Below are 14,197 nucleotides of genomic sequence, written 5' to 3'. Positions count from 1 at the left end.
TCAAAAAGAAAAATAGCATTCTTAATTACCTACCTCCTTTATCCACAAGAAAAAGGTTAACTGTAAGCATTAATATTTTGGTTCTGACTACAGTTTGCTCTAATTATATACAACATACACATTTTTTCCAAATTCTTAGGGGTGAGGATTGTGGGAAATACCAACTCTTGAGCAGTAATCAGTAGACCAAACCTGGGGCATAGCCCAGTTGTAGAATGTGATCATGGTTTACAAAAAAAAAAAAAGTCACCAAAAGGTCTCCTTTATATGAGGGTCCTATGCCCTATCCAGATGGGGGTCTGGATGCCTAAAATGATTTTTCTATTAGTTATGTTTTATTGGAATTATTATGTTCCAGAAGGATAAGTGTCCATGATGGTGGAGGAGGCCTGGCAGCACATGACAGGCGTGGCAACCAGAGCCAGAAGCAGAGAGCACATCTTCAATGGCATGAAGCTTAGAGAAATGAAGACGGGTTTTTTTCTTTAATCTCAAAGCTCTCTTCCGGTGGCATATTTCTTCCAGCAAGGCTATGCCACCTATACTTCCCCTAAATAATGCCGACAACTGGGGATCAAGGGTTCAAATATAGGAAATTATGGGCCACATTTGTATTTCAACCACAACACTTAGTAAATAAAGGACAGCTTCATTTTTCCTTTGAGAAGCATGGGCATCACTGAAGAGCAGGGTATACTCACTGAAATGGAAAACAGGTAGTCTCCTGGACATACCTTCAAGGCACTATGGAAAGGGTGTCCTGAGAAAATGGGCTATATGAAGTCAGAGGAGAGCTGAAATGAAGAAATGACTAGTTAACCTAGTTCCCAGAAGCTTTAGATCAGCCTGTGTATCAGTTACTTTCCCCATCACTGTGACCTCATAGATACAATTTAAATGAGGAAGGATATATATTTGTGGTTTAAGGCTACAGGCCATCATGGTGGGAGAGCTGTGAGGTTACTTGCTTACATCTCCACAACCAGGAAATGAAGATGAAACACAAAGCAGAGACCAGGCTATAAATCTCAAGACCCACCATGATAAGCTACTAACTTCCTCCTCCACTGGGCCTCTCCTCTCAAATATCCCACAGTATCCCAAAACACCAGGAACCAGGACCAAGTGGTCTATCCTGGGAGTCTGAGGAGCATTTCACATTTAAACTGTCAGACCCCCAGATTTAGAGTCCAATAGCATTGGTTGAGGTGTTGAAAAGAGGAGTAATTTCCTTTCATGGGAGTGAAAATAAGGCAAAAGTACAGCCCCACAGGTTTGGGGCAAGAGAACCAGGGGGTACTCCTGGCTACGAATATACACGCAACCCACTGCTTTCTGACATTGTCCTAATGATGTGGCTCCCGACACTAACATGCTGGGAAGACTGAGTATAGCGCATCAGTGAGCCAAGACTTTCTGCCCTCCTATCCTCACTTGGGGTTGAACTAAATGAAGACTGCTTGTAGAGTATGCTAACAAACAAAAAACAAGAATTTGCTGACTCCCAATGCCACTACCAGGAACATGGATTTCTGATTATTTACGCAAGGAGGAGGAAATTATCTCACGCTATTTGACTTGAAGCACTAACATAACAGCATGCATCCCTCAGATCTTCACAGATGCTCAAAGCCTCAGAAACTTAAGGAGAAATTAAAGTGTTGTTGGCATGTAGCACAACCACTGCTTTGTTTGTTTTCTCTGGCTGCTTCTAATCAGTACCAAGAGTCATTGAAACAGAGCTCAGGACCCTGAAATATTTATTTGCTTGCCCTTTGGACAAGAAGTTGATTGACCCTGAAGCTATAGAGTAGGTCCAAATTCCCTATGTATTAAGGACTTAGCAAATTTTCCCAGAGTCTAAAAGAATAGAGGTGTGACTCAGATGGCAAGCTTCCCAAGGGCATCACATCACAAGCTGCATTTATTGATTATACCAGTATACTTCAGGCACAAAAGTGAGGAGAGGCTGATCTTTACTCTGACAACACAGGATGCTGAAGCCAGATGCTGTGTCAAGGGGTACAAACATACACTCAGGTCTTCAGTTGTGTCAGATGCTTACAAGATGGTTCACCAGTTCTGGGAAGGGGAGCAGTGGATTAATTCGAACATGTACAGGTAAGAACTATATGTAAGTATGTGAAGTAATCGATAGGTAATCTTATTGTTTATTTGAAATTACCTGGACAAGCTCGACTCATGCAAAGGAAGTCTCTTGAGACACAGTCACACTGAAATTCATCTACTCTTCTACTCATCCAATCTAAGATTCTAAATCCAACCTCTTCTATTCTTCTCTACTCCCCATTCCTGTCTTCTCCCATCCTCTTTCTCTTTTTCCTCTCTTCTTGAGCTTGCATAACCCTAAATGATATTTATAAAAAGAGATGTCATCTAGTTTGTTCTACTCGTACTCAATTCTTCTTTCTCACCATATTTCACTGTTTTCCTTCCCAACTGGGACTATAATGAATGGTTCCCCCTCACCCTGCACAGTGACTGCTGCAGATGTTACAGGTTGAGAACAAAGGCTTCAGCCACATACTATCTGGCTTTGGTCCCAAACTCTCCCCAAGTGCCAACTCTAATATTTGAGAAAGTCATTCACCTCCCCATGTTTCCATTTCCTTCTCTAGCCAACCCTTGAGGAATTCCTGTGTGAATCAAAATGTCTCCAAGACATTTATGAGAGTGAAAGAGGCATAGGGAGCCCTGCTTATACTTGTCAGCAGGGTTAGTATTACTAGTCATAGCATGAAGGCTAAGTGTCTGCCAAATGCCTCTGTCTTCTGAGATCAAGAACTACTGGGCTGCAAAGTAACCTGGCAGTATAGCTCTTATCTCTAATGCACACGGGCCTGAATTGGCCTCCAATTCAGGGATGAATGAATAAATGAAATTAGAATAAAAAGTGAAAATGTTGGCAAGAAATTAAGCAAAAACACAGGCTATGTCCTATTGTGACTAATCTAAGAACCATTCTCTTGCTGGAGACGGTGGTTTCTCCCATTTTATAATGTATAAAACCTCAGATCTTCCCTGTATTTCAGCACTTGGGAGGCAGAGACATGAGGATTGCTGAAAGTTCAAGGCCAGCCTGTGTAATGTGGTGAGTTACAGGTCATCATAAGCTAGAGAGGAAGACATGGTCTCATACCCAGAAACCTTCCATAAGAATGACATCTAACCTTTGAATGTAGCCAAAGACAAAACATAGGGAAGATCTTACTCACTAAATGCCAAGTGAATCACCCCCTCGTCAACAGTAGAAATGCATTCTCTGATAACATTACTTGATTCGGGACCTACTTTGTCACACTTCAGCAAACGCAACTCATGATTTCATTCCTTCCCCACCCATCTCTCCACCCAGCATCTCTGGAGGCCACATTTATCTGATGAGTTCTGCCAGGGCTCCAAAGGTCTAGCTGCCTCTGCAACAAGTCTGGCCTGGTTCCTGGAATTGCTATACTCCAAAGACTCTATTCTGGGTGAAATTTCTAAAACCAGGCATAGTGGTGGTGCATGCCTACGATCCTAGCACTCGGAAACTGGAGGCAAGATTATCAAAATTATCTTTACCTATGTTGATATTTTCAGGCCAGACTAAGCTATATTTGAAAGTCCGTCTCAAAAAAAAATGCTTATGTACTATTGAAGAGGAAAAAGACACAATAAGCAACTAACTGTACATGTTAATTAATCAGGTTGGCAGTAGCTCTGAATTCTCAGTGAAGGTGACATAACCCTTTAGAGTCAGATACTTCACTACCCTTTAAAAAAGGATATTTGCTTTTCTCTCATTTGTACCTTTACATTCCAGTGCTGTTGCTTTAAGGACAGCATAAGGCTCAATCTTCATCAAATTTTCTTGTCTATTCTTAGTATGTTTAGCTCAATCTTATGACTTCACTAATATTGGTAAACTTTGATGATGCCTACCTGGATAAAATAAAAATTTAACAGGTTTTGTGACCTAACCATGCTCTACTGGAATTTGTGTGACTTGGGAGGACTCGAGAGAGATTGCCAAGTCCTACAAGAAAGTGTGATACTATAGTTTGATAGGACTTAACTACTCTCCGGGGCCAGTTTTAACTGACCTTTGCATCGTGGCTTTCCCCTTCTGGTCTAAAGGTAGATTTCTGTCCCTAAAGCCACCCAGAGCAGATCACTTGTCTATTTGAGGCTTGTGAAAGCAGATAGCAAAGACTTGATGGATTTGATTGAGGTTCCACAAAGCTGCTTAAATAACGAAGGAAAGAGCAAGGAGGAGTCCTGCAGTGGAACCGTTCAAGTCAATAGCAACTGACAAAGAATGAATTTAGCCAAAAAGGCACTAACAGGTATGAATGGCAGAAGTCAAGTTTCCAGGCCCTTTCCAGAGCCCATTTCAGCTGAAAATATGCTCCCTGAACGACGTAGGAATTTAGAAAATGACCTTCTTTTGACTCCCCCTTCAAGCCAAGGTTGTTTTTTGTCAGTATTCTTCCGTTTTTAGCCCCTTTTGTTATTGCCAGACTCCTCCTCCTAAAACTGTTTCTCAAAACCAGATGCATATACATGTAGCCTGAAAATCCTCAACATTAAAAAACAAAAATCCTATTCTCTGGACCTCCCTGATCACATTCTGAAGTTGAATGTCTGAGGTGTAAGAGATCTCGTCTTTCCATGAGAAATCCCAGGGCAGTCTACATGCTCTGGTACATAGAACTGCTGACCTGATCATAGCTGTGTGATGTCCCTGAAAGCAAAAGCCAGCGACTGAAGTGCCAGGATGAACACAGCAGCCTCCTGCTCACAGCAGCTCTTTGCAAGAAGGCTTTGCCAGTTCAGCTGCAGAGTGCTTGCAAGGCCCTGCTCTTGGATGACAGTTAATAAGTAGGACTAGAGACAACTGCTGCAACCCCACTTCTCCATAGGAAAACATTTATGCAGTGCAGATGCCACGGGGACCCTATCAAGAGATTAGCTCACTTTGTCTGATCCTTCTGGCCGGATATCAAGAGCCTATCTCCCCATGAGGCTGATGAGCACAGTGAGAATCCACACTATTCGGTCAAAATACCTACTGCATATCGCAGGCTCAGCTTGTCTCTTCATGTAATGAGAGCAGCTACTTATTGAAATTTTATTATAGCTCAGACACTCTACAAAGTCATTCATATATAAAACCTCACTTAATAACCAGAGCCACTTTATGAGGCGGGAGTAACTACTTTCCCCATCATACACAGGAGTGAGGGAAGGCTTGGGAAAACTTAATTCATTAAACCCCAACTTCAGGCTTAAACCTAATTCTCAAATCAAAGCTCATCTCCTGAGGTTATTCATTATTTAAAAAGCATTTTCTTATGAAACTCTTCAAACTTCTCCAGGAGCAGAGAAGTACCATGAATGCCCACTTCCCCATCACACAGCATTTGTCGGTATCAAGCTTTTGCTCGCATTTCATTTCCTTGCCATTGTGTGTATTTTCTACAATAGCTTCATTTTCTTTTGTAAAAAACCACTAATGAATAGCTGTGTGATTTTCCCATTAGATAGGAAAGTTAGATGAAGTTGTAGGGTGTATATTTGGGGGCCAAAGAAGTAGGATTTATTTTTTTCTTCTTTGTTTGAAAAGCCAGCCTTTTTAAAAAGTTAAGTTTATATCTCTGTTCCCTCTCCCATCCCCTCTCCCCGCAGTCCCTCCTACCCTCTCCCTTTCTCTTAGAGAACAGAGCTGCCTCCAGGTATCCCTCCAAGTCTTTGCAGGGCTAAGCTCTTTCACTCCCACTGAGGCCAGACCATATTCTTGAGTTAGGGGGACAGGCAACAGCTTTAAGGCTAGCCCTGCTCAGGACCCACATGAAGACCAAGCTGCATACTTGCTACATATGTGCAAGGGGGCATAGGTCCAGCCGATGCATGCTTTTTGCTTAGTGCTTCTATCTCTGACAGCCAGCAGGGGTCAATGTTAGTTGACACTGTTGGACTTCTTGTGGAGTTTGTATGCACTTCTGTGTTCCTCAATCTTTCCCCCCAACTAATCTTCAGTTGTGGGCCTCTACATGTGTTTCAGTCCACTGCTGGGTGGAACCTCTCAGAGAACAGTCATGCTAGGCTCTTATCTGCAAGCATAACAGAGTATCATTAATAGTGTCAGGATTGGTGCTTGCCCATGGGAAAGGTCTCTAGTTGGGCTGGTTATCGACCGGCCATTCCCTCAGTCTCTTCTCCATCCCACATCCCTGCATTACATTTTTAGTTTGATTTGGATACTTTTTATTTACATTTTAAATGATATTCCCTTTCCAGGTGTCCCAACCATAAGCCCACTATCCCATCCCACTCCCCTTCTTCTATGAGAGTATTCCCCCTCCCCAACCACACCCCATTCCCACCTCCCACACTGATATTCCCCTACACTGGGGCATCAAGCCTTGGCAGGCCCAAAGGCTTCTCCTCCCATTGGTGCCCAACAAGGCCTTCCTCTGCTAAATATGCAGCTGGAGCCATGGGTCTGTCCATGTGTACTCTTTGGGTAGTGGTTTAGTCCCTAGGATCTCTGATTGGTTGGTATTGTTGTTCTTATGGGGTTGTAAACTCCTTCAGCTCCATCAATACTTTCTCTGACTCCTCCAACAGCAAGAAGCAAGCACAGGAACCTAAGCAACAGAGACCAAGACTACTTGGCATCATCAGAGACCAGTTCCGGCACCAAAGCCAATACTGGATATCCAAACACACCGGAAAAGCAAGATTTGGATTTAAAATCATATCTTATGATGATGATAGAGGACTTTAAGAAGGATATAAATAACTCCCTTAAAGAAATACAGGACAACACAGGTAAACAAGTAGAAGCCCTTAAAAAGGAAGCACAAAAATCCCTTGAAGAATTACAGGAAAACACAACCAAACAAGTGAGGAATTGAACAAAACCAACCAGGATCTAAAAATGGAAATAGAAACAATAAAGAAAATCACAAAGGGAGACAACCCCGGAGATAGAAAACCTAGAAAACAGATCAGGAGTCATAGATGTAAGCATCACAATTAGAATACAAGACATAGATGAAAAATCTCAGAGCAGATGATACCATAGAAAACATTGACACAACATTCAAACAAAATACAAAATGCAAAAAGCTCCAAATCTAAAAATCCAGGAAATGCAGAACACAATAAGAAGACTAAACCTAAGGATAACAGGTGAGAAGAGAGTGAAGATTCCCAACTTAAAAGGCCAGTAAATACCTTCAACAAAATTATAAGAGAGAAATACCCATATACATACAAGAAGCCTAGGGAACTTTAAATAGATTGGACCAGAAAAGAAATTTCTCATATCACATAATAGTCAAACACCAAATGCACAAAGAAAGAATATTAGAAGCAGTAAGGAGAAAAGGTCAAGTAACATATAAAGGCAAACCTATCAGACTTACACCAGACTTCTCACCAAAGACTATGAAAGCCAGAAAATCCTGGGCAGATGTCGTACAGACCCTAAGAGAACACAAATGCCAGCCCAGGCTACTGTGTCCAGCAATACTCTCAATTAACATAGATGGGAAACCAAGATAGTTTGTGACAAAACAAAATTTACACAATATCTTTCCACAAATACAGCTTTACAGAGGATAATGGATGGAAAATGCCTACACAAGGAGGGAAACTATACCCTAGAAAGAGCAAGAAAGTAATCTCTTTGCAACAAACCCAAAAGAAGAGAACAAGACAAACATAATTCCACCTCAGACAACACAAATAATAGTGAAACAACAATCACTATTCTGTAATATCTCTTAACATCAATGGAATCAATTCCCCAATAAAAAGACATAGATTAAAAGACTGGATACTTAAAGAGGAACTAGCATTTTGCTGCATACAGGAAACACACCTAAGTGACAAAGACAGACACTGCCTCAGAGAAAAGGCTGGAAAACAATTTTCTGAGCAAATGATCAAGAAAAAATTGGAGAAGCCATTCTAATATTCAATAAAATCAAATTTCAACCAAGGGTTATCAAAAAAGATAAGGAAGGACACCTCATATTCATCAAAGTAAAAGTCCACCAAGATGAACTCTCAATCCTGAATATGTATGCTCCAAATGCAAGGGCATCTACATTTATAAAAGAAACCTTATTAAAGCTCAAAGCACACACTGCCCCTCACATAATAATAGTGTGTGATTTCAACACCCCACTCTCATCAATGGTAACAGGAACTAAAGAGAAACATAGAGAAACTAACAGAAGTTATGATCTAAATGGATTTAAGAGATATTTATAGAACATTTCATCCTAAAACAAAAGAATATACCTTCTTCTCAGCACCTCATGGTATCTTCTCCAAAACTGATCATATAGTTGGTCACAAGACAGACCTCAACAGATACAAGAAGATTGAAATATTTCCATGCATCCTATCAGATCACCAAGGACAAAGCCTGGTCTGCAATAAGAACAAAAACGACAGAAATCCCACATATACATGGAAGTTGAACAACGCTCTATTCAATGATAACTTGGTTAAGGAAGAAATAAAGAAAGAAATTAAAGACATTATAAAATTTAATGAACAAAAGGCCAATGGCTTATGCCCTAAGATCAACAAATGGGACCTCATAAAATGGCAAAGCTCCTGTAAGGCAAAGGACACTGTCATTAGGACAAAACAGCAACCATCAGATTGGGAAAAAATCTTTACCAATCCTACGTCCAATAGAGGGCAATATTCCATATACAAAGAACTCAAGAAGTTAGACTCCAGAGAGATAAATAACCCTATTAAAAATGGGTATAGAGCTACCCAAAGTCACAGCTGAGGAATATTGAATGGTTGCAAAGTACCTAAATTGCATGCTGACAGGAACCGGATATAGATCTCTTCTGAGAGACACATCTAGAGCATGTCAAATACAGAGGCAAATCCTAGCAGCAAACCACTGAACTGAGAACATGATCCCTGCTGGAGGAATTAGAGAAAGGACTGAAAGAGCTGAAAGGGTTTACAACCCCAATAAGAACAACAATGCCAACCAACCATAGCTCCCAGGAACTAAACCACTACCCAAAAACTATACAAGGACTGACCCTGGGCTCCAACTGCATATGTAGCAAAGGACGGCCTTGCTGGGCACCAATGGGAGGAGAAGCCTTTGGTCCTGCCAAGGTTGGACCCCCAGTGTAGGAGATTGTCAGTGTGTTAAGTGGGGTTGGATGGGGAGGGGAACACACTTATAGAAAAGGAGGGGGAAGGTTTAGGGGGCTGATGGACAGGAAACAGGGAAAGGGAATAACATTTGAAATGTAAATAAGAAATAACTAATTTTTTAAAAAAATGGAAATAAATAAATAAATATGAAATGTTCAGCATCCTTTGTCATCAGGGAAATGTAAATCCAATCAACCCTGAGATTCCACCTCACACTAGTCAGAATGGCTAAGATCAAAAACTCAGGTGACAACAGATGCTGGTGAGGATGTGGGGGAAGAGGAATATCCCTCTATTTTTGATAGGATTGCAAGCTTTTACAACCACTCTGGAAATCAGTCTGGAGATTCCTCAGAAAATTGGACATTGTGATACATCATGACCCACCTATACCACTCCTGGGCATATACCCAAAAGATGCTCCAACATATAACAAAGACACATGCTCCATTATATTTATAGCAGCCTTTTTTATAATAGGCAGAAGCTAGAAAGAACCCAGATGCCCTTAAATGGAGGATTGGATTCAGAAAATGTGGTATATCTACACAATGGAGTACTACTCAGCTATCAAAAACAACGACTTCATGAAATTTTTAGGCAAATAGATGGAACTGGAAAATATCATCCTGAGTGAGGTAATTCAGTAACAAAAAACACACATGGTTTGTACTCCCTGATAAGTGCATATTAGTCCAAAAGCTCGAGTTACCCTAGATACAATCCAAAGACCACAGGAAGCTCAAGAAGTAGGACTAAGAAAGTGCTGATACTCCAGTCCTTCTTAAAATGGGATACAAAAACATTCATAGGAGGAGATATAGAGACAAAGTTTTGATCAGAGACTGAGGAAATGACCATTTAGAGCCTGCCCCATCTGGGGATCCATCCCATACATATACAGCCACCAAACCTGGACAATATTGCTGTAGCCAAGAAGTTCATGCTGACAGGAGCCTGATATAGCTGTCTCCTGAGAGGCTCAGCTAGAGCCTGACAAATACAGAGGTGAATGCTAGCAGTAAACCATTGAAGTGAGAATGGGGTCCCCATTGGAGGAGTTAGAGAAAGGATTGAAGGAGCTGAAGGGTCTTGCAACCCCATAAGAACAACAATACCAACCAACCAGGGGCTAAACCACTATCCAAAGAGTACACATGGACAGACTCATGGCTCCAGCCTTGCTGGGCACCAATAGGAGCAGAAGCCCTTGGCAGTGCCAAGACTTTACCCCTCAGTTTAGGGGAATGTCAGTGTGAGAGGCGGGAAAGGGATGTTGTTGGGGAGGGGGTACACCTTCATAGAAAAAGGGCTGGTGGAATAGGACAGGGGGCTTATGGACAGGAAACCAGGAAATGGAATAACAATTGAAATGTAAGTAAAAAAATCCAATTAAAAATAAATAAATAAAGACGAAAATAGAAAATATTTTAGTTTGAAATAAATTTGTTTTGGTTTCTAGTCTAGTTTAAGCTACCTGTACTTTATATATGGCGATTTGTAATTATTTTTTAAGTTAGTATATAAAATAATGGGGTTCATTTTACATTTTAATACATATTTATCATTATATCTTGCTCTCAATTTTTACATTCCCCACCTACCGTCTTCTCTGCCTCCTGACCCTCTCACCAGTTGCCTTCCTTACATAACTCCCTCTTCTCTTTCATATGCACTGCATTTATTAGAGTCCTACAGTAATTACACTGTACAGACTGTTTTTTGGTGTACTGAAGAAGGCATGTACTCTACATACTTGATGGATGAGACATTTCTTGAGCAGCAAGATCCTTCTGAACACATCTGAAAACGTATGTAATGCTTCACTCACCTGTGACACCATCATCACACTCCAGGCAGTTTTCACTTACCTTCCTCATTTCCCAGGGCTACTAGGAGAACGTCAGAGGACAAATGGCACAGATGAGACCCAGTTCTACCTTGGTCTTCTCAGTATACACAGCTCTTTCCTAACAGCTAATAAACAGATGGCTAGTGTGTCTTCTTTTCCATTTTACCATCCGTTCCATTGACTATTTGTCTTCAAGTAAAAGCAAAGTGTTTTCCCAGCCTCCTTACTAGAGGTGTATAGTGGTCAAAAGCACAGTCTCTGGAGCCATCATCCTGGTTCTACCTGGCTCATCTGTGATCTGGGCTACATGACTGATCATTGGTGCCCTCGTGTCTAATTTGAAGTTTTAATAGCATTTATTCCATAGGTTTTCCATGATCATTACAGGGGTTAAAGCTGCAAAGCACTTTTTTTCCATTTCTAAAATAGTTTATTAAGTGTATGGTTTATATTATTTGCCAAAACTGCATGAAAAGCTTTTATGTAGTCTGGGGAAAGTGTTTTCTTTCTTGCTATCTCACAAGTAAATCATCCCTGTGGATTTCAACTAAATGATATTCTCTCCATTCTCCTTCGAAGCTACCAATGAGATAAAACATGTACTACTTCTCACCTGGACCAACTTTCTAAGGATTCATCAGTGCAAAGTATCTTTAAAGCAGAGCTCTGCTGTGTGTATGACAGTTTGATTGACTTAACCAAGAAAAACAGTTCCAGCATGCAAGCAATTGATTATTATTTCGAACCGGTATGTTTTATTCACTCAGTACATTTTAAGGAATGCCTACACTGTTTTCCTTGGAAACATTTTAAATTCATTGCATTCAGATAAATTACCTGAAAGGAAATGCTTCTCTACATGGTACCCCTGAAGAAAACAAATTCCTACCTCCTATTTATAGTGCCAAGTTTTTATTGCATGTTGGGGGATGGATGTGAATGCCAAGACATGCGCATTGAAGGCAGGAGACAACGTGCTGGAGTTGACTCTTTCCCTCCACCATGTGGGGCCCAGAGATTCAACTGAAGTTGTCAAGCTTGGAGACAAGCACTTTGACTTGCTTAAGGGTTTAAGTAGTCCCTCTACCTTTCATTTTTCTTTCATCCTAATGACGTGTCTATTTTCAACAATATAAGATACACAAAAAACAGATACACACAATATCCAATGCTCAGGACCCCAAATCTTTGTGTCTTGAATGGAGCATAAGCCATGCATATGCACCAGTCATGAATTCTGTATTCTCTGTAACAACCACAACTTTCATTATTTCCTCTCCCTGTCAGTCCATGTTCTAGGTTTTTTACTGAAATGTAATATCATGTGGAGTTATTGTACTAAATATTAGCAATGTGTTGTGCGTTTCATTTTAATCCCTGGTGACATAATTCCACAAAATCCTACCATTACCAACAAAGTCTACCTAATGAGTATATTTTAGTACTTGCCCTAATTCTTTAGATTAGCATCAAAGGGTACTCAGGATCTGGTTCTGAGGCAAACCTATCACAACTTTTCCATGCCAGGCATCATCCCAAGGGCATTCTCTGAGAACGTCCCTCACGCTCTCGTGTCTCGTGTTCACCTCTAAAGGTTGAGTGTATGCTGCTCATTGCTTTACCTTTCTTCTCTCTCACACACTGCCCTTCTCTACTGTTGCTATTTGTTCCCCCACCCAATAACATAAAATATACATCACACACACGCACACACACACACACGCACACACACACACACGCACACAAGAACGCACACACACATGCACGTGCACACACAAAAACACGCAAGCACAAACATGCACACACACGCACACACACGAACACACACACGCACGCACACACACGCACACACACAAACACACATGCACACACACGAACACGCACACGAACACACACACATACCCACACACAAACGCACACGAACACACACACGCACAAACACTCGCACACACACATGCACACACACATGCACGGACCTGCACGTGCACACGCACGTGCACACACACGCACACAGGCACGCACCTGCATGTGCACACACACACGCACACAAACGCGCACACACACGCACACACACGCACACACACGCACGCACACGAACACACACAAGCAAACACAAACGCACACGCGCACACACACACTCAAACACACACGCGCACACACACAAATGCACGCACATACACGAACGCACGCACACACACGAACGCACGCACGCACACACGCACACGCACAAACGCACATACATGAACGCGCACACACGCACACACGCGCACACACACATGCACACACACGCACACACGCACATGCGCACATGCGCATGCACACGCAAGCACACACATGCACACACAAACGCACACACACGCACACAGGCGCAAACATAAACGCACACACAAACGCACGCACACACACAAGCACACATACACGCACACGCACACACACAAGCACACACACGTGCACATGCACGCACATGCACACACACGGGCACACAAACACACACACATGCATATGCACACAAACGCACACACATGCACACACACACGAACGCACACATGCACACACAGGCACACACACACACTTACACACATGCACACACATGAACGCACGCATGCACACACACAAACACACGCACACATGAACACACAAACACACACACGCATGCACACACAGACACACAATGCACACAGACGTGCACACATACACACGCACACACACGTGCACACACGCACACACACGCACATGCACATGCACACGCACACGCACACGCACGCATGCACACACACGCACAGACACATAAACACACACGCACAAACACATACGCACACACGCACACAAACACGATGCTTGCACACACACATTCACACACAAACACAGGCGCACACACAAATGCACACACACACACGGACACACACTCGCACTCACACACCTGAAAACACGGACACAAATGTACACAAACGCAAACACACACGAATGCACGCACGCACACAGATGCACAAGCAAGCACGCACACACACACACAAGCACACACAAACACGAAAACACTCACGCACGCACACAAACACGCACACACACACAGGCGCACACATGCGCACAAACGCACACACGCATACACACACACACGCACACACGAATGCTGGA

The sequence above is a fragment of the Rattus norvegicus genome, chromosome X (assembly GCF_021556685.1).
Source record: "Rattus norvegicus strain SHRSP/BbbUtx chromosome X, alternate assembly SHRSP_T2T, whole genome shotgun sequence".
NCBI classification, from domain to species: domain Eukaryota; kingdom Metazoa; phylum Chordata; class Mammalia; order Rodentia; family Muridae; genus Rattus; species Rattus norvegicus.
Note: the sequence above shows the minus strand (reverse complement) of the source record.